This window comes from Camelina sativa, chromosome 20 (assembly GCF_030686135.1).
Source record: "Camelina sativa cultivar CO46 ecotype springtype chromosome 20, ASM3068613v1".
NCBI lineage: Eukaryota > Viridiplantae > Streptophyta > Magnoliopsida > Brassicales > Brassicaceae > Camelina > Camelina sativa.
The window spans coordinates 22495004-22517496 of NC_141899.1; positions in this window are offsets into that span (position 1 = coordinate 22495004).

Below are 22493 nucleotides of genomic sequence, written 5' to 3' on the forward strand. Positions count from 1 at the left end.
TTTAGCGGTAAGGGGGAGCTTGCTTCGGCCAACAAAGGAACGTACAAGCAAGAGGAGAGGAAGTGGTTGGTGTGCGACCACTGCAAGAAGCGGGGTCATCTGAAAGACAAGTGCTGGGTTCTCCATCCTCACCTCAAGCCGGCCAAGTTCAAAGCCAACCTCTCAAAGGAAGCGGTTAGCGATAAAGGAGCCAGATCATCAAAGCAGGGAGATGAGGTGGCCATGACCGCAGCCTACGGAGATGTGGTGAGGAAGTCAGACCTTGAGGCTCTCATCCGCTCCATTGCTTCACTCAAGGAGTCTGGTATCTCTTTCTTTACTTCTAGGCCTAGCAAATCGCTTGTTATTGACTCGGGAGCCTCACATCATATGATTAGTAACCCTAGTTTAATTGACAACATAAAACCGGCCTTAGGAAATGTTGTTATTGCAAATGGAGAACAAATACCAGTAAAGGGAATAGGGGACTTGAAACTATTTGATAAAACCTCAAAAGCTTTCTTTATGCCTACCTTTACCTCCAATTTACTATCGGTTAAGAGGGCCACAAATGATTTGAACTGTTATGCAATCTTTGGTCCTAACAATGTTTATTTTCAGGATATTGAGACTGGAAAGGTTCTTGGAGAAGGGCAAGGGAGTGGAGATCTCTATGTCCTAGAGAAAACCGATCCAAATTTATCCTCTACTAAGTCCTGTTTTGTTGTTGATTCGAATATGGTGTGGCATGCTAGGCTAGGCCACCCACATTCACGTGCTTTAGGGTTGATGTTTCCTAATATTTCTTTTGATAATTCTACTTGTGAACCTTGTATTCTTGGAAAACATTGCAAGTCTATCTTTCCTAAGTCAACTACTATTTATGAGGATTGTTTTGATTTAGTTCACTCAGATGTTTGGACATCACCATGCCTATCTAGAGATAATAACAAGTATTTTGTGACCTTTATTGATGAAAAATCAAAATACACTTGGATTACCTTGTTGCCATCTAAAGATAGAGTATTTGATGCCTTTATCAATTTTCAAAACTATGTGACTAATCACTTCAATGCTAAACTTAAGGTACTTAGGTCTGATAATGGGGGGGAATACACAAGTTGCAAGTTCAAAGAACATCTCTCCAAGCATGGCATTCTCCATCAAACTAGTTGTCCCTACACGCCACAACAAAATGGTGTGGCCGAGAGGAAGAACCGGCACCTCATGGAAGTGGCGCGGGCAATCATGTTCCATTCGAGTGTTCCTAAACGATATTGGGGTGATGCCGTGATGACTGCATGCTACCTAATCAACCGAACACCAACTAGAGTTCTTCATGACTTATCTCCATTTGAAGTACTAAACAAATTTAAACCATCTCTTGATCACTTACGAGTTTTCGGCTGTGTTTGTTTTGTGTTAGTACCAGGAGAACAAAGGAGTAAGCTGGATGCCAAAAGTACAAAGTGTATGTTCATTGGCTACTCCACCACACAAAAGGGGTACAAATGTTATGATCCGGCCACAAGTCGACTATATGTCTCTCGAGATGTCCGGTTTCTAGAACATGTGGGCTACCATGACAAGAGGGATTGGAACAGCCTTAAAGATCTCGCTCACTCACCTAATGACCGAGCTTCGAGTCTACGGTTCCTTCTTGATCACCTTGGCAACCCATCTCCACCAACGGGTGCCGTGCGGCCAACACTAAGTCAAATTTCTACCAATGGTGGGTCTGACCAAGGAGATGCAAATGACAATGGTTCAGCCCAAGATGGTGAATCTCTCGAGACTGGCCTACCCATAACCGGCGTTCCCGTCCCTGGCCCTACAACGGACACGCATGCTCCGGCGGCGGCCTCTACCGAGGAAAACACGGAGACGGCTCCTACGGACGGTACGTCCACCGTGTTGCCTAGCGTGGATCCACTTCCGGCACCAGTCCTGCGTCGGAGCACCAGACCTCGGTCGGATCCCTCCACTTGGAAGAACAAGCGTGTCTATTACAATAGCCAAGCTGTCGCTCATCCCATTCAGTCCGTTTGTTCCCTTGAGCTGTTACCTGCGGATCACCAAGCTTTCTTCGGCCAAGTGGACGCCAATTGGATCCCGCAGACATATGATGAAGCCAAGGCACATCAAGTTTGGTTAGATGCGGTCAAGGATGAAACTGGCGCCATGATCCGGAATCATACGTGGGACGAATCGGATCTTCCTCAAGGCAAGCGGGCAGTTAGCTCCAAATGGGTGTTTACCATAAAATATTTGAGCAATGGTGACATTGAACGGCATAAAGCCAGGTTAGTGGCCCGTGGCTTCACCCAAACCTATGGCGCGGACTACACGGACACCTTTGCACCCGTGGCCAAGCTCCATACGGTTCGGGTTGTGCTGTCACTTGCTGTCAACCTCTCATGGGACTTATGGCAGATGGATGTGAAGAACGCCTTCCTTCAAGGTGAACTTGATGAAGAAGTGTACATGACGCCTCCTCCCGGCCTTGAAGACATGGTTACACCCGGAAAAGTCTTGAGGCTACGTAAGGCCATCTATGGCCTTAAGCAGTCCCCACGAGCGTGGTACCACAAACTAAGCGCCACTCTCAAGACTGATGGTTTTACGCGATCGGAGGCTGATCATACTCTCTTCACGCGTCGCACCTCTATTGGTTGGGTGGTGGTGCTCATATACGTCGACGACATCATCGTGACTGGTGATGATAAGGCGGCCATTCAGGACACCAAGGACTCTCTCAAGTCGGTATTTGACATCAAGGACCTTGGGGAACTCAAATACTTTCTTGGTATTGAGATTTGTCGCTCACCGGAAGGACTCTTCCTCTCACAACGCAAGTATACTCTTGACTTGTTAGAGGAGACTGGCAAGCTTGGTGTGTCTCCGGTTGCTACGCCCCTTGATGAAGATTACCAGCTCAAGCGAAAGGGGGAGAGCTTACGGGCAATGGAAGGCCGACCTAAGGAACCAATGGACGAGCCATTCTTAGACGTCACACGCTATCGCCGGCTTGTAGGTAAGCTGATATACCTTACTATCACACGACCTGACATATCTTATGCTGTGAATCAGGTTAGCCAACATATGAAGGCACCAAGCAAGTACCAATGGAGTCAAGTCGAGAGGATCCTAAGCTATCTCAAGGGCAGTCCGGGTCAAGGTATTTGGATGGGCAAGAATGACAACACCGAAATCGTTGGCTATTGTGATGCGGATTACAATGGCGACACGCTGGATAGGAGATCCACCACTGGGTACTGCACGTTTGTTGGAGGCAACTTGGTTACATGGAGGTCTAAGAAACAAAAGGTGGTTTCATGCTCTAGCGCCGAGGCCGAGTATAGAGCTATGAGGAAGCTCACTAACGAGATGACATGGCTGAAGGGCCTACTCAAGGATTTAGGCATCGAGACAAAGCAGCCCATGACCATGCACTGCGACAATGAAGCGGCCATCCACATTGCCACAAACTCAGTCTTTCATGAGAGGACCAAGCACATAGAAAGCGATTGCCACAAGGTGAGAGAGAAGATTGAAGAAGGAGTGGTGTTACCATGCCACACAAGGAGTCAAGATCAGCTAGCTGACATCTTCACCAAGTCTGCAAGCTCCAAGGTTTGTGATCACATCTATAGCAAACTTGGACTTGTAGACATTACACGGCCATGATCAAGCTTCTCTAATCCGTGGACAGCACACTCTTTTTCCCTCGACTTGGTTTTGTCCCATGAGGTTTTCTAAGTCAAGGTTTTTAATGAGGTGCTGCTTCACGGGTTCCAAGCTTAGCCATTTCATTAGGCTAAGCTTGAGGGGGAGTATTGATCAAAAGAATAAGCCTAAGGCAGCCATGGCCGTCCGTACGAGTATTGAATATGGGCTGTCCGTACAAGTGTGGTGAAATGGCCGAGTCTTCTAGTGATAAGGAATGGAGAGGAGGCCTGCTCATCCTAAGCCCATTAGAAGACTCTAGAATTCCCAAGATAGCCGTTGGAGGGAAAGCGCAAGTGGAGCAAGAAGAGTCACGGGTGATGTTTGGTTTAAGGAGACTAAGACGGGTCGCTATCAACCTTGGGATTAGTCTCTTCTCTCTTCCTGTCCCTATCACTTAGCTGTGCGGTTTGTAAAGGGTGTAGCCCTAGAGTTTCTCATGATATAAATAGGCATTAGCCTACATTGTAACCGATATTCTTATGGAACAATAACCTAATCTTTTCTTCTTCCTCATTCTCTTTGTCTACCGACATCTCTCATCACTCTCTTGATTCTCTTCTTTATTCTACAAAGTCTAACATTTACAGCTTCAAAGCAATGTTTTCTTGCTTTTAGCCTGTTTTGGGACAAAATGGGTATAAGTGGCTTTTAAACTCTCCACATCTATCTCAAAGTCTTATAATTAGTTACTTGCATTGGATTAAGACACATTTTAACCCTAGAAACACTAACAAAGCTGTTTACTGCTTCTAAGCAATGTTTTCTTGGTTTTAGCCTCTATTGGGACAAAATGGGAATAAGTGGCTTTTAAACTCTCCACATCTATCTCAAACTCTTGTATTTAGTTAGTTCCATTGGATTAAGACACATTTTAACCCCATAAACACTAACATAGCTGTTTACAGCTTCTAAGCAATGTTTTCTTGGTGTTAGCCTGTTTTGGGACAAAATGGGTATAAGTGGCTTTTAAACTCTCCACATCTATCTCAAAGTCTTATATTTAGTTAGTTGCATTGGATTAAGACACATTTTAACCCTAGAAACACTAACATAGCTGTTTACAGCTTCTAAGCAATGTTTTCTTGGTTTTATTCTGTTTTGGGACAAAATGGGTATAACTGGCTTTTAAACTCTCCACATCTATCTCAAACTCTTATATTTAGTTAGTTCCATTGGATTAAGACACATTTTAACCCCATAAACACTAACAAAGCTGTTTACTGCTTCTATGCAATGTTTTCTTGGTTTTAGCCTGTTTTGGGACAAAATGGGTATAAGTGGCTTTTAAACTCCCCACATCTATCTCAAAGTCTTATAATTAGTTAGTTCCATTGGATTAAGACACATTTTAACCCTAGAAACACTAACATAGCTGTTTACAGCTTCTAAGCAATGTTTTCTTGGTTTTAGCCAGTTTTGGGACAAAATGGGTATAACTGGCTTTTAAACTCTCCATATCTATCTCAAAGTCTTATAATTAGTTAGTTGCATTGGATTAAGACACATTTTAACCCTAGAAACACTAACAAAGCTGTTTAGTGCTTCTAAGCAATGTCTTCTTGGTTTTATTCTGTTTTGAGACAGAATGGGTATAAGTGGCTTTGAAACTCTCCACATCTATCTCAATGTCTTATAATTAGTTAGTTGCATTGGATTAAGACACATTTTAACCCCATAAACACTAACATAGCTGTTTACAGCTACTAAGCAATGTTTTCTTGCTGTTAGCCTGTTTTGGGACAAAATGGGTATAAGTGGCTTTGAAACTCTCCACATATATCTCAATGTCTTATAATTAGTTAGTTGAATTGGATTAAGACACATTTTAACCCTAGAAACACTAACATAGCTGTTTACAGCTTCAAAGCAATGTTTTCTTTGTGTTAGCCTGTTTTGGGACAAAATGGGTATAAGTGGCTTTTAAACTCTCCACATCTATCTCAAAGTCTTATATTTAGTTAGTTGCATTGGATTATGACACATTTTAACCCCATAAACACTAACATAACTGTTTACAGCTTCTAAGCAATGTTTTCTTGCTTTTAGCCTGTTTTGGGACAAAATGGGTATAAGTGGCTTTCAAACTCTCCACATCTATCTCAAAGTCTTATAATTAGTTAGTTGCATTAGATTAAGACACAATTTAACCCCATAAACACTAACATAGCTGTTTACTGCTTCTAAGCAATGTTTTCTTGGTTTTAGCCTCTATTGGGACAAAATGGGAATATGTGGCTTTTAAACTCTCCACATCTATCTCAAACTCTTATATTTAGTTAGTTGCACTGGATTAAGACACATTTTAACCCCAGAAACACTAACATAGCTGTTTACAGCTTCAAAGCAATATTTTCTTGGTTTTAGCCTGTTTTGGGACAAAATGGGTATAAGTGGCTTTTAAACTCTCCACATCTATCTCAAAGTCTTATAATTAGTTAGTTCCATTGGATTAAGACACATTTTAACCCCATAAACACTAACATAGCTGTTTACAGCTTCAAAGCAATGTTTTCTTGCTTTTAGCCTGTTTTGGGACAAAATGGGTATAAGTGGCTTTTAAACTCTCCACATCTATCTCAAAGTCTTATAATTAGTTAGTTGCATAGGATTAAGACACATTTTAACCCTAGAAACACTAACATAGCTGTTTACAGCTTCTAAGCAATGTTTTCTTGGTTTTATTCTGTTTTGGGACAAAATGGGTATAAGTGGCTTTTAAACTCTCCACATCTATCTCAAACTCTTATATTTAGTTAGTTCCATTGGATTAAGACACATTTTAACCCCATAAACACTAACATAGCTGTTTACAGCTACTAAGCAATGTTTTCTTGCTGTTAGCCTGTTTTGGGACAAAATGGGTATAAGTGGCTTTTAAACTCTCCACATCTATCTCACACTCTTATATTTAGTTAGTTCCATTGGATTAAGACACATTTTAACCCAAGAAACACTAACATAGCTGTTTACAGCTTCTAAGCAATGTTTTCCTGGTTTTAGACTGTTTTGGGACAAAATGGGTATAACTGGCTTTTAAACTCTCCACATCTATCTCAAACTCTTATAATTAGTTAGTTTCATTGGATTAAGACACATTTTAACCCTAGAAACACTAACATAGCTGTTTACAGCTTCTAAGCAATGTTTTCTTGCTGTTAGCCTGTTTTGGGACAAAATGGGTATAAGTGGCTTTTAAACTCTCCACATCTATCTCAAAGTCTTATAATTAGTTAGTTCCATTGGATTAAGACACATTTTAACCCTAGAAACACTAACATAGCTGTTTACAGCTTCTAAGCAATGTTTTCCTGGTTTTAGACTGTTTTGGGACAAAATGGGTATAACTGGCTTTTAAACTCTCCACATCTATCTCAAACTCTTATAATTAGTTAGTTCCATTGGATTAAGAAACATTTTAACCCTAGAAACACTAACATAGCTGTTTATAGCTTCTAAGCAATGTTTTCTTGGTTTTAGCCTGTTTTGGGACAAAATGGGAATAAGTGGCTTTTAAACTCTCCACATCTATCTCAAAGTCTTATAATTAGTTAGTTCCATTGGATTAAGACACATTTTAACCCTAGAAACACTAACATAGCTGTTTACAGCTACTAAGCAATGTTTTCTTGCTATTAGCCTGTTCTGGGACAAAATGGGTATAAGTGGCTTTTAAACTCTCCACATCTATCTCAAACTCTTATAATTAGTTAGTTGCATTGGATTACAACACATTTTAACCCTAGAAACACTAACATAGCTGTTTACAGCTTCTAAGCAATGTTTTCTTGATTTTAGCCTGTTTTGGAACAAAATGGGTATAAGTGGCTTTTAAACTCTCCACATCTATCTCAAACTCTTATATTTAGTTAGTTGCACTGGATTAAGACACATTTTAACCCCAGAAACACTAACATAGCTGTTTACAGCTTCAAAGCAATATTTTCTTGGTTTTAGCCTGTTTTGGGACAAAATGGGTATAAGTGGCTTTTAAACTCTCCACATCTATCTCAAAGTCTTATAATTAGTTAGTTCCATTGGATTAAGACACATTTTAACCCCATAAACACTAACATAGCTGTTTACAGCTTCAAAGCAATGTTTTCTTGCTTTTAGCCTGTTTTGGGACAAAATGGGTATAAGTGGCTTTTAAACTCTCCACATCTATCTCAAAGTCTTATAATTAGTTAGTTGCATAGGATTAAGACACATTTTAACCCTAGAAACACTAACATAGCTGTTTACAGCTTCTAAGCAATGTTTTCTTGGTTTTATTCTGTTTTGGGACAAATTGGGTATAAGTGGCTTTTAAACTCTCCACATCTATCTCAAACTCTTATATTTAGTTAGTTCCATTGGATTAAGACACATTTTAACCCCATAAACACTAACATAGCTGTTTACAGCTACTAAGCAATGTTTTCTTGCTGTTAGCCTGTTTTGGGACAAAATGGGTATAAGTGGCTTTTAAACTCTCCACATCTATCTCACACTCTTATATTTAGTTAGTTCCATTGGATTAAGACACATTTTAACCCAAGAAACACTAACATAGCTGTTTACAGCTTCTAAGCAATGTTTTCCTGGTTTTAGACTGTTTTGGGACAAAATGGGTATAACTGGCTTTTAAACTCTCCACATTTATCTCAAACTCTTATAATTAGTTAGTTTCATTGGATTAAGACACATTTTAACCCTAGAAACACTAACATAGCTGTTTACAGCTTCTAAGCAATGTTTTCTTGCTGTTAGCCTGTTTTGGGACAAAATGGGTATAAGTGGCTTTTAAACTCTCCACATCTATCTCAAAGTCTTATAATTAGTTAGTTCCATTGGATTAAGACACATTTTAACCCTAGAAACACTAACATAGCTGTTTACAGCTTCTAAGCAATGTTTTCCTGGTTTTAGACTGTTTTGGGACAAAATGGGTATAACTGGCTTTTAAACTCTCCACATCTATCTCAAACTCTTATAATTAGTTAGTTCCATTGGATTAAGAAACATTTTAACCCTAGAAACACTAACATAGCTGTTTATAGCTTCTAAGCAATGTTTTCTTGGTTTTAGCCTGTTTTGGGACAAAATGGGAATAAGTGGCTTTTAAACTCTCCACATCTATCTCAAAGTCTTATAATTAGTTAGTTCCATTGGATTAAGACACATTTTAACCCTAGAAACACTAACATAGCTGTTTACAGCTACTAAGCAATGTTTTCTTGCTATTAGCCTGTTCTGGGACAAAATGGGTATAAGTGGCTTTTAAACTCTCCACATCTATCTCAAACTCTTATAATTAGTTAGTTGCATTGGATTACAACACATTTTAACCCTAGAAACACTAACATAGCTGTTTACAGCTTCTAAGCAATGTTTTCTTGATTTTAGCCTGTTTTGGAACAAAATGGGTATAAGTGGCTTTTAAACTCTCCACTTCAATCTCAAACTCTTATAACTAGTTAGTTGCATTGGATTAAGACACATTTTAACCCTAGAAACACTAACAAAGCTGTTTACTGCTTCTAAGCAATGTTTTCTTGGTTTTAGCCTCTATTGGGACAAAATGGGAATAAGTGGCTTTTAAACTCTCCACATCTATCTCAAACTCTTGTATTTAGTTAGTTGCATTGGATTAAGACACATTTTAACCCCATAAACACTAACATAGCTGTTTACAGCTTCTAAGCAATGTTTTCTTGGTGTTAGCCTGTTTTGGGACAAAATGGGTATAAGTGGCTTTTAAACTCTCCACATCTATCTCAAAGTCTTATAATTAGTTAGTTGCATTGGATTAAGACACATTTTAACCCCATAAACACTAACATAACTGTTTACTGCTTCTAAGCAATGTTTTCTTGGTTTTAGCCTCTATTGGGACAGAATGGGTATAAGTGGCTTTTAAACTCTCCACATCTATCTCAAATTCTTGTATTTAGTTAGTTCCATTGGATTAAGACACATTTTAACCCCATAAACACTAACATAGCTGTTTACAGCTTCTAAGCAATGTTTTCTTGGTGTTAGCCTGTTTTGGGACAAATTGGGTATAAGTGGCTTTTAAACTCTCCACATCTATCTCAAAGTCCTATATTTAGTTAGTTGCATTGGATTGAGACACATTTTAACCCCATAAACACTAACATAACTGTTTACAGCTTGTAAGCAATGTTTTCTTGCTTTTAGCCTGTTTTGGGACAAAATGGGTATAAGTGGCTTTCAAACTCTCCACATCTATCTCAAAGTCTTATAATTAGTTAGTTGCATTAGATTAAGACACAATTTAACCCCATAAACACTAACATAGCTGTTTACTGCTTCTAAGCAATGTTTTCTTGGTTTTAGCCTCTATTAGGACAAAATGGGAATAAGTGGCTTTTAAACTCTCCACATCTATCTCAAACTCTTATATTTAGTTAGTTCCATTGGATTAAGACACATTTTAACCCCAGAAACACTAACATAGCTATTTACAGCTTCAAAGCAATGTTTTCTTGCTTTTAGCCTGTTTTGGGACAAAATGGGTATAAGTGGCTTTCAAACTCTCCACATCTATCTCAAACTCTTATATTTAGTTAGTTGCATTGGATTAAAACACATTTTAACCCCAGAAACACTAACATAGCTGTTTACAACTTCAAAGCAATATTTTCTTGGTTTTAGCCTGTTTTGGGACAAAATGGGTATAAGTGGCTTTTAAACTCTCCACATCTATCTCAAAGTCTTATAATTAGTTAGTTCCATTGGATTAAGACACATTTTAACCCCATAAACACTAACATAGCTGTTTACAGCTTCAAAGCAATGTTTTCTTGCTTTTAGCCTGTTTTGGGACAAAATGGGTATAAGTGGCTTTTAAACTCTCCACATCTATCTCAAAGTCTTATAATTAGTTAGTTGCATTGGATTAAGACACATTTTAACCCTAGAAACACTAACATAGCTGTTTACGGCTTCTAAGCAACGTTTTCTTGGTTTTATTCTGTTTTGGGACAAAATGGGTATAAGTGGCTTTTAAACTCTCCACATCTATCTCAAACTCTTATATTTAGTTAGTTCCATTGGATTAAGACACATTTTAACCCAAGAAACACTAACATAGCTGTTTACAGCTTCTAAGCAATGTTTTCTTGGTTTTATTCTGTTTTGAGACAGAATGGGTATAAGTGGCTTTTAAACTCTCCACATCTATCTCAAACTCTTATATTTAGTTAGTTCCATTGGATTAAGACACATTTTAACCCCAGAAACACTAACAAAGCTGTTTACTGCTTCTAAGCAATGTTTTCTTGCTGTTAGCCTGTTTTGGGACAAAATGGGTATAAGTGGCTTTTAAACTCTCCACATCTATCTCAAAGTCTTATAATTAATTAGTTGCATTGGATTAAGACACATTTTAACCCTAGAAACACTAACATAGCTGTTTACAGCTTCTAAGCAATGTTTTCTTGGTTTTAGCCTGTTTTGGGACAAAATGGGTATAACTGGCTTTTAAATTCTCCATATCTATCTCAAACTCTTATAATTAGTTAGTTGCATTGGATTAAGACACATTTTAACCCTAGAAACACTAACAAAGCTGTTTACAGCTTCTAAGCAATGTTTTCTATTGATCAAAAGAATAAGCCTAAGGCAGCCATGGCCGTCCGTACGAGTATTGAATATGGGCTGTCCGTACAAGTGTGGTGAAATGGCCGAGTCTTCTAGTGATAAGGAATGGAGAGGAGGCCTGCTCATCCTAAGCCCATTAGAAGACTCTAGAATTCCCAAGATAGCCGTTGGAGGGAAAGCGCAAGTGGAGCAAGAAGAGTCACGGGTGATGTTTGGTTTAAGGAGACTAAGACGGGTCGCTATCAACCTTGGGATTAGTCTCTTCTCTCTTCCTGTCCCTATCACTTAGCTGTGCGGTTTGTAAAGGGTGTAGCCCTAGAGTTTCTCATGATATAAATAGGCATTAGCCTACATTGTAACCGATATTCTTATGGAACAATAACCTAATCTTTTCTTCTTCCTCATTCTCTTTGTCTACCGACATCTCTCATCACTCTCTTGATTCTCTTCTTTATTCTACAAAGTCTAACATGGTATCAGAGCAAGTTCTTCGATTCTCTACAGTCTAATCTCATTCTCCTACTCATTTCTACACTCTAGTCTCCTTATCTTCGTTTCTTCTCACTCACATCTCTTTTATTCTCCGGGTAAAAGCTTTACCCATCGGTCCATAGAAATCCGACCATGGAAAACGCCAAGCCCATTGTTTCACCGGTTGTCCTAAAGGGGACAAACTACTTGCTGTGGACAAGAACCACAAGAACCGCCCTTGGAGGTCGTGGCCTTTGGAGTCATGTCGAGTCCGACTATGTCCCAAAGAAAAACCCCAAAGGAGAGGACGCTTCCGAGGCGGAAGCGGAGGAAGAGAGCGAGAGGAAGGCCAAATGGTTCCAAGAAGACCAAGTTGTCCTATCTGTTCTCCAAAACTCTCTGGACACGCCTATCCTTGAGGCCTACTCATATTGCGAGACGGCCAAGGAACTGTGGGAAACACTTAAAGGCGTGTATGGTAATGTCTCTAACATGACTAGAGTCTTTGAGGTCAAGAAGGCCATAAATGATCTTAACCAAGATGATGTGGAGTTCACTAAGCATCTTGGTAAGTTCCGTGCACTATGGTCCGAGCTTGACATGTTGCGGCCAAGTACACTTGAGGCAAGTGTGCTAAACGAACGAAAGGAGCAAGACAAAGTCTTCGGACTCCTACTTACCTTGAATCCGTCCTTCAACGATCTCTTGAAGCACATCCTAAGGGCCGAGAAGCTCCCCTCCTTTGAAGATATTTGCTCCCAAATTCAGAAAGAGCAAGGATCCCTTGATTTGTTTAGCGGTAAGGGGGAGCTTGCTTCGGCCAACAAAGGAACGTACAAGCAAGAGGAGAGGAAGTGGTTGGTGTGCGACCACTGCAAGAAGCGGGGTCATCTGAAAGACAAGTGCTGGGTTCTCCATCCTCACCTCAAGCCGGCCAAGTTCAAAGCCAACCTCTCAAAGGAAGCGGTTAGCGATAAAGGAGCCGGATCATCAAAGCAGGGAGATGAGGTGGCCATGACCGCAGCCTACGGAGATGTGGTGAGGAAGTCAGACCTTGAGGCTCTCATCCGCTCCATTGCTTCACTCAAGGAGTCTGGTATCTCTTTCTTTACTTCTAGGCCTAGCAAATCGCTTGTTATTGACTCGGGAGCCTCACATCATATGATTAGTAACCCTAGTTTAATTGACAACATAAAACCGGCCTTAGGAAATGTTGTTATTGCAAATGGAGAACAGATACCAGTAAAGGGAATAGGGGACTTGAAACTATTTGATAAAACCTCAAAAGCTTTCTTTATGCCTACCTTTACCTCCAATTTACTATCGGTTAAGAGGGCCACAAATGATTTGAACTGTTATGCAATCTTTGGTCCTAACAATGTTTATTTTCAGGATATTGAGACTGGAAAGGTTCTTGGAGAAGGGCAAGGGAGTGGAGATCTCTATGTCCTAGAGAAAACCGATCCAAATTTATCCTCTACTAAGTCCTGTTTTGTTGTTGATTCGAATATGGTGTGGCATGCTAGGCTAGGCCACCCACATTCACGTGCTTTAGGGTTGATGTTTCCTAATATTTCTTTTGATAATTCTACTTGTGAACCTTGTATTCTTGGAAAACATTGCAAGTCTATCTTTCCTAAGTCAACTACTATTTATGAGGATTGTTTTGATTTAGTTCACTCAGATGTTTGGACATCACCATGCCTATCTAGAGATAATAACAAGTATTTTGTGACCTTTATTGATGAAAAATCAAAATACACTTGGATTACCTTGTTGCCATCTAAAGATAGAGTATTTGATGCCTTTATCAATTTTCAAAACTATGTGACTAATCACTTCAATGCTAAACTTAAGGTACTTAGGTCTGATAATGGGGGGGAATACACTGTTGGGATTTATGAGACAAAGCTCACAAGAGAGGGTAGACAAACACTTGGTGAATGAATCCCCCTTTACCCACAACAAACTAACTCATTCTCAAGGGGAAAAGAGGACATCAACTTGTGATGAACTCCTCATAATCTAGGCTTAGTAAAGAGTAAATAAGAAGACTTTAGGTGAGATTTGGGAAGAGAATAGGCTGCCTTAAGGGCAGCCTCTAACCGATTCCCTAAACTATCTACATTGAAGCTAAGAACAAGAACACAAGGTAAAAGAGGGGAAATCGGATTCTCTTCTTATTAGAATGTGTTATGTGTTGTGTTACATATGAGGTGAAATACAAAGCTTAATATAGGAGAACAAAGGCATAGAGCCGTTAGGCACACAAGGGATTCAAAGGAGAGATGAAAGGGACATATGGCCGTTGGTGCACAAGTGGGTGTATGGTGAAAGGGACAGCTCCTTCCCTTCTTTTCCCTTTGTGAGACATTTAACTTCTTCTTGGGCCTCTTCTTCTTATAAGGCCTTTACTTCACAATTCTTCTCACATTGCACCTATGGCCTTGCTAACCACTCTCATTGTGCTACGGCCCACATGGCCTTATTGACCACTCTTATTGTGCTCACGGCCCACATGGCCTTATTGACCACTCTTATTGTAAGGCCTCGTTTTCCTTCTCCTAAGCCACTCAAACTTCGGCCTTTCCATCACATGGACCGAGAGCAGCCCTAAGAGCACGACCGTACTGACGGGCCTTCTCTTCATCGTACGGACGGGCCTGTACGGACGGGCCTGTACGGACGGGCCTGTACGGACGGGCCTTCTCTTCATCGTGTTCACGGCCTAACTGGCCGCTCACCGGACATGGGTCCGTTCACGGACACGGTACATGGTACCGGACACGGTACATGGTCGCTCACGGACACGGACATGGCCTTACCGGCCTTTACATGGCCTTTCCGGCCTTTCTTCTCTTCTTCCAAGGCTCGGCCTTACCGGCCTCTCCTCTCTCTTCCTCCTTACTCTCTAATACTCCCCCGCACGCTTGATCTGCAGGGCACCATGGGGACCAAAGATCAAGCGTGGACACGTGAGGACTACCTCATTAAAAACCTTAACAAAGAAAACCACTTGGGAGAAAACTTTGTTAAGTAAAAAGAGTGTAGTCTCCACGGTCCTTGATGTCGCATTGATCTTGGTTTGTCAAGAACCAGCTCTCTTTCTCTTTAAGCCTTTGAACCGCTACACTTCCTTAGCCCTCCTTGCCTTTAGCACATTCCTTATGATCTCCATCCTTGTTCCTTTAGAATTCCTTTGAGGCTCTCATAGTCTCCTTTACCCTTAAACAAGTGATAAAGAAGAAAAGAATAAGTGTTTGCTATGAGGAATATCAAAGAAAATTTCTAAAAGTGTGACAATTTAAGAAGAATCATATTTAAAGACTAAAGACTAGTAATGAAGCTAAGGTAATGAATTTATGAATTAAAATAGAGAAGAGTTTAGAGCACAGCCTTTATGGTGTTTTGATGGATAGGAGGGAGAGAGTTGATCACTGTTGCGGTTTGGAATTCCTCCTTGAGACCGCTCCTCTAACCATGGTTTTAAACCCGGTCAGTTTTATTTGTCAGACTGACATATGCCCACTGAATCGGGCATAACTTTCGAACGGCTGCTCGGATTGGTATGATTCCACTTCCACTGGCAAGATGACTCTGTGGTCTCGAACTTTAATGAAGAACGCGGAAGCCGAATCGCAGTGGAAGGGTTTCGTCCGAGTCGATCTTTGAGACGCTTCGGCTGAGCTTTAAGTAAAGACTTTTGCTTGTGGCCGAGCAGAATCTGTGAGGTACGGTCTGAAGTCACTTGATCTCCCCCGTAACCTTTACTTGATGATGGGCTGAAACCTCATCACCTCAGTTGAAGCCTTGTGCATCACCGTTCTTGTGCACATCCAATCAACAGTTGAAACCTTGTGCATCACCTTTCCTAAAGACCATTGTGCACATCCGATCAACAACTTGGCACTAACACACATGCTCTTGGACTGATTCATCACCTTCCACCAGCTTAACAAAGACTTGGTGGCCCTTGGTTCTAACTCCAGGCATTGTGCTGCGCTCTTACATGGCTATCTTGTAGCCTTCAACCTCGCCACTTCTTCTTCTTGAGATAGTAGGCGAGCTCCACACAATCTTCAATGCTGAAACTGAAACCAAAAATCAATGGAACAGATTCTAAACAAGAGATTGTTAGAGATTAGAGAATAGAGAATATAGAATATTACTGAAAATAAAATAGAATTTAGAGAATAAGTAACCAAGTATAAGTAACCAAGAGAATAAAGTATAAGAGAGTATAAGAGAGAATATGGGCGATAGTATAAGGTGAATGGAGAGTAGAATAGAGAATTTGCTCAAGAGTTCTTATGGACAGAGTTATACTCTGTTTTCTTGAGTTTGCAGAAGCTTTGACAGCCAAGAGCATCCAACATTCAACAAGACTTTGGTGCTTTAATGGCTGAAACACATGGACCGTTTGGAAAATTAATTTCTCCAACGGTTTGGGACACTTCTCATGGTAGAATCACTTAAACAGGTGTTCTCCAAGAGTCTAATGCCTTCAAGGATCACGAAAGAGCATATAGAAGATGCTTTCCATGTTCAAAATTCAAATAAGAGAAGAAACACCTTTGGAACAACCTTTTGTCCATTGGTTAAAAGAATGCATCTTGGACCAACTTGAATCTATTTGACCAAGCGGGCCATACATGCTAAAAACAAGAACTCTCTCTTCCCCAAACTCGAATCTGGACACACCATATGGCCAGAAACAAAGCTTTCTCAACCTTGAGAAGAAGAAGAATCGATTTAGTAATTAAGCCTTTAAAGGAAATTTAACAAAAGCAAAATTAAACCTTTAGAGGAAAAATTAACTAAATCCTAAGAGAACTAAATCCTAAGAATTTCGTGGCTCATACAAGCACACAAGAACCGTGAATCCTTACCAAGAACAAAACCGATTTGCTCCTTGGTTCATCACCACCTCATTTAAACCCAAGCTTTCACCAAATCGGTAAGCCTAAAGATGAGGTTTTAAAATCGATTTCTTTCACACACTTGGTCTACAAATTCTAACAAGACAAGAGACCAAGCTTACTCAACAATGAGCTGCTAGAGAATCGATTTAACAACAAAAGCAAAATTAAAGCTTTAAAGAACTAAGCTAAGCGAATTAACACCTAAGCTAGGATTAAAACTTTAACTAAGCTAACTCCTAAGAAAACGACATTGAGAATGAGTTTGAATCACCAAGAACAGAACCTGCTCTGATACCATGTTGGGATTTATGAGACAAAGCTCACAAGAGAGGGTAGACAAACACTTGGTGAATGAATCCCCCTTTACCCACAACAAACTAACTCATTCTCAAGGGGAAAAGAGGACATCAACTTGTGATGAACTCCTCATAATCTAGGCTTAGTAAAGAGTAAATAAGAAGACTTTAGGTGAGATTTGGGAAGAGAATAGGCTGCCTTAAGGGCAGCCTCTAACCGATTCCCTAAACTATCTACATTGAAGCTAAGAACAAGAACACAAGGTAAAAGAGGGGAAATCGGATTCTCTTCTTATTAGAATGTGTTATGTGTTGTGTTACATATGAGGTGAAATACAAAGCTTAATATAGGAGAACAAAGGCATAGAGCCGTTAGGCACACAAGGGATTCAAAGGAGAGATGAAAGGGACATATGGCCGTTGGTGCACAAGTGGGTGTATGGTGAAAGGGACAGCTCCTTCCCTTCTTTTCCCTTTGTGAGACATTTAACTTCTTCTTGGGCCTCTTCTTCTTATAAGGCCTTTACTTCACAATTCTTCTCACATTGCACCTATGGCCTTGCTAACCACTCTCATTGTGCTACGGCCCACATGGCCTTATTGACCACTCTTATTGTGCTCACGGCCCACATGGCCTTATTGACCACTCTTATTGTAAGGCCTCGTTTTCCTTCTCCTAAGCCACTCAAACTTCGGCCTTTCCATCACATGGACCGAGAGCAGCCCTAAGAGCACGACCGTACTGACGGGCCTTCTCTTCATCGTACGGACGGGCCTGTACGGACGGGCCTGTACGGACGGGCCTGTACGGACGGGCCTGTACGGACGGGCCTTCTCTTCATCGTGTTCACGGCCTAACTGGCCGCTCACCGGACATGGGTCCGTTCACGGACACGGTACATGGTACCGGACACGGTACATGGTCGCTCACGGACACGGACATGGCCTTACCGGCCTTTACATGGCCTTTCCGGCCTTTCTTCTCTTCTTCCAAGGCTCGGCCTTACCGGCCTCTCCTCTCTCTTCCTCCTTACTCTCTAATATACACAAGTTGCAAGTTCAAAGAACATCTCTCCAAGCATGGCATTCTCCATCAAACTAGTTGTCCCTACACGCCACAACAAAATGGTGTGGCCGAGAGGAAGAACCGGCACCTCATGGAAGTGGCGCGGGCAATCATGTTCCATTCGAGTGTTCCTAAACGATATTGGGGTGATGCCGTGATGACTGCATGCTACCTAATCAACCGAACACCAACTAGAGTTCTTCATGACTTATCTCCATTTGAAGTACTAAACAAATTTAAACCATCTCTTGATCACTTACGAGTTTTCGGCTGTGTTTGTTTTGTGTTAGTACCAGGAGAACAAAGGAGTAAGCTGGATGCCAAAAGTACAAAGTGTATGTTCATTGGCTACTCCACCACACAAAAGGGGTACAAATGTTATGATCCGGCCACAAGTCGACTATATGTCTCTCGAGATGTCCGGTTTCTAGAACATGTGGGCTACCATGACAAGAGGGATTGGAACAGCCTTAAAGATCTCGCTCACTCACCTAATGACCGAGCTTCGAGTCTACGGTTCCTTCTTGATCACCTTGGCAACCCATCTCCACCAACGGGTGCCGTGCGGCCAACACTAAGTCAAATTTCTACCAATGGTGGGTCTGACCAAGGAGATGCAAATGACAATGGTTCAGCCCAAGATGGTGAATCTCTCGAGACTGGCCTACCCATAACCGGCGTTCCCGTCCCTGGCCCTACAACGGACACGCATGCTCCGGCGGCGGCCTCTACCGAGGAAAACACGGAGACGGCTCCTACGGACGGTACGTCCACCGTGTTGCCTAGCGTGGATCCACTTCCGGCACCAGTCCTGCGTCGGAGCACCAGACCTCGGTCGGATCCCTCCACTTGGAAGAACAAGCGTGTCTATTACAATAGCCAAGCTGTCGCTCATCCCATTCAGTCCGTTTGTTCCCTTGAGCTGTTACCTGCGGATCACCAAGCTTTCTTCGGCCAAGTGGACGCCAATTGGATCCCGCAGACATATGATGAAGCCAAGGCACATCAAGTTTGGTTAGATGCGGTCAAGGATGAAACTGGCGCCATGATCCGGAATCATACGTGGGACGAATCGGATCTTCCTCAAGGCAAGCGGGCAGTTAGCTCCAAATGGGTGTTTACCATAAAATATTTGAGCAATGGTGACATTGAACGGCATAAAGCCAGGTTAGTGGCCCGTGGCTTCACCCAAACCTATGGCGCGGACTACACGGACACCTTTGCACCCGTGGCCAAGCTCCATACGGTTCGGGTTGTGCTGTCACTTGCTGTCAACCTTTCATGGGACTTATGGCAGATGGATGTGAAGAACGCCTTCCTTCAAGGTGAACTTGATGAAGAAGTGTACATGACGCCTCCTCCCGGCCTTGAAGACATGGTTACACCCGGAAAAGTCTTGAGGCTACGTAAGGCCATCTATGGCCTTAAGCAGTCCCCACGAGCGTGGTACCACAAACTAAGCGCCACTCTCAAGACTGATGGTTTTACGCGATCGGAGGCTGATCATACTCTCTTCACGCGTCGCACCTCTATTGGTTGGGTGGTGGTGCTCATATACGTCGACGACATCATCGTGACTGGTGATGATAAGGCGGCCATTCAGGACACCAAGGACTCTCTCAAGTCGGTATTTGACATCAAGGACCTTGGGGAACTCAAATACTTTCTTGGTATTGAGATTTGTCGCTCACCGGAAGGACTCTTCCTCTCACAACGCAAGTATACTCTTGACTTGTTAGAGGAGACTGGCAAGCTTGGTGTGTCTCCGGTTGCTACGCCCCTTGATGAAGATTACCAGCTCAAGCGAAAGGGGGAGAGCTTACGGGCAATGGAAGGCCGACCTAAGGAACCAATGGACGAGCCATTCTTAGACGTCACACGCTATCGCCGGCTTGTAGGTAAGCTGATATACCTTACTATCACACGACCTGACATATCTTATGCTGTGAATCAGGTTAGCCAACATATGAAGGCACCAAGCAAGTACCAATGGAGTCAAGTCGAGAGGATCCTAAGCTATCTCAAGGGCAGTCCGGGTCAAGGTATTTGGATGGGCAAGAATGACAACACCGAAATCGTTGGCTATTGTGATGCGGATTACAATGGCGACACGCTGGATAGGAGATCCACCACTGGGTACTGCACGTTTGTTGGAGGCAACTTGGTTACATGGAGGTCTAAGAAACAAAAGGTGGTTTCATGCTCTAGCGCCGAGGCCGAGTATAGAGCTATGAGGAAGCTCACTAACGAGATGACATGGCTGAAGGGCCTACTCAAGGATTTAGGCATCGAGACAAAGCAGCCCATGACCATGCACTGCGACAATGAAGCGGCCATCCACATTGCCACAAACTCAGTCTTTCATGAGAGGACCAAGCACATAGAAAGCGATTGCCACAAGGTGAGAGAGAAGATTGAAGAAGGAGTGGTGTTACCATGCCACACAAGGAGTCAAGATCAGCTAGCTGACATCTTCACCAAGTCTGCAAGCTCCAAGGTTTGTGATCACATCTATAGCAAACTTGGACTTGTAGACATTACACGGCCATGATCAAGCTTCTCTAATCCGTGGACAGCACACTCTTTTTCCCTCGACTTGGTTTTGTCCCATGAGGTTTTCTAAGTCAAGGTTTTTAATGAGGTGCTGCTTCACGGGTTCCAAGCTTAGCCATTTCATTAGGCTAAGCTTGAGGGGGAGTATTGATCAAAAGAATAAGCCTAAGGCAGCCATGGCCGTCCGTACGAGTATTGAATATGGGCTGTCCGTACAAGTGTGGTGAAATGGCCGAGTCTTCTAGTGATAAGGAATGGAGAGGAGGCCTGCTCATCCTAAGCCCATTAGAAGACTCTAGAATTCCCAAGATAGCCGTTGGAGGGAAAGCGCAAGTGGAGCAAGAAGAGTCACGGGTGATGTTTGGTTTAAGGAGACTAAGACGGGTCGCTATCAACCTTGGGATTAGTCTCTTCTCTCTTCCTGTCCCTATCACTTAGCTGTGCGGTTTGTAAAGGGTGTAGCCCTAGAGTTTCTCATGATATAAATAGGCATTAGCCTACATTGTAACCGATATTCTTATGGAACAATAACCTAATCTTTTCTTCTTCCTCATTCTCTTTGTCTACCGACATCTCTCATCACTCTCTTGATTCTCTTCTTTATTCTACAAAGTCTAACATTTTCTTGGTTTTATTCTGTTTTGGGACAAAATGGGTATAAGTGGCTTTTAAACTCTCCACATCTATCTCAAAGTCTTATAATTAGTTAGTTGAATTGGATTAAGACACATTTTAACCCTAGAAACACTAACAAAGCTGTTTACTGCTTCTAAGCAATGTTTTCTTGGTTTTAGCCTCTATTGGGACAAAATGGGAATAAGTGGCTTCTAAACTCTCCACATCTATCTCAAACTCTTGTATTTAGTTATTTCCATTGGATTAAGACACATTTTAACCCCATAAACACTAACATAGCTGTTTACAGCTTCAAAGCAATATTTTCTTGGTTTTAGCCTGTTTTGGGACAAAATGGGTATAAGTGGCTTTTAAACTCTCCACATCTATCTCAAAGTCTTATAGTTAGTTAGTTCCATTGGATTAAGACACATTTTAACCCCATAAACACTAACATAGCTGTTTACAGCTTCAAAGCAATGTTTTCTTGCTTTTAGCCTGTTTTGGGACAAAATGGGTATAAGTGGCTTTTAAACTCTCCACATCTATCTCAAAGTCTTATAATTAGTTAGTTCCATTGGATTAAGACACATTTAAACCCTAGAAACACTAACAAAGCTGTTTACTGCTTCTAAGCAATGTTTTCTTGGTTTTAGCCTCTATTGGGACAAAATGGGAATAAGTGGCTTCTAAACTCTCCACATCTATCTCAAACTCTTGTATTTAGTTATTTCCATTGGATTAAGACACATTTTAACCCCATAAACACTAACATAGCTGTTTACAGCTTCTAAGCAATGTTTTCTTGGTGTTAGCCTGTTTTGGGACAAAATGGGTATAAGTGGCTTTTAAACTCTCCACATCTATCTCAAAGTCTTATATTTAGTTAGTTGCATTGGATTAAGACACATTTTAACCCCATAAACACTAACATAACTGTTTACAGCTTCTAAGCAATGTTTTCTTGCTTTTAGCCTGTTTTGGGACAAAATGGGTATAAGTGGCTTTCAAACTCTCCACATCTATCTCAAAGTCTTATAATTAGTTAGTTGCATTAGATTAAGACACAATTTAACCCCATAAACACTAACATAGCTGTTTACTGCTTTTAAGCAATGTTTTCTTGGTTTTAGCCTCTATTGGGACAAAATGGGAATAAGTGGCTTTTAAACTCTCCACATCTATCTCAAACTCTTATATTTAGTAAGTTCCATTGGATTAAGACACATTTTAACCCCAGAAACACTAACATAGCTG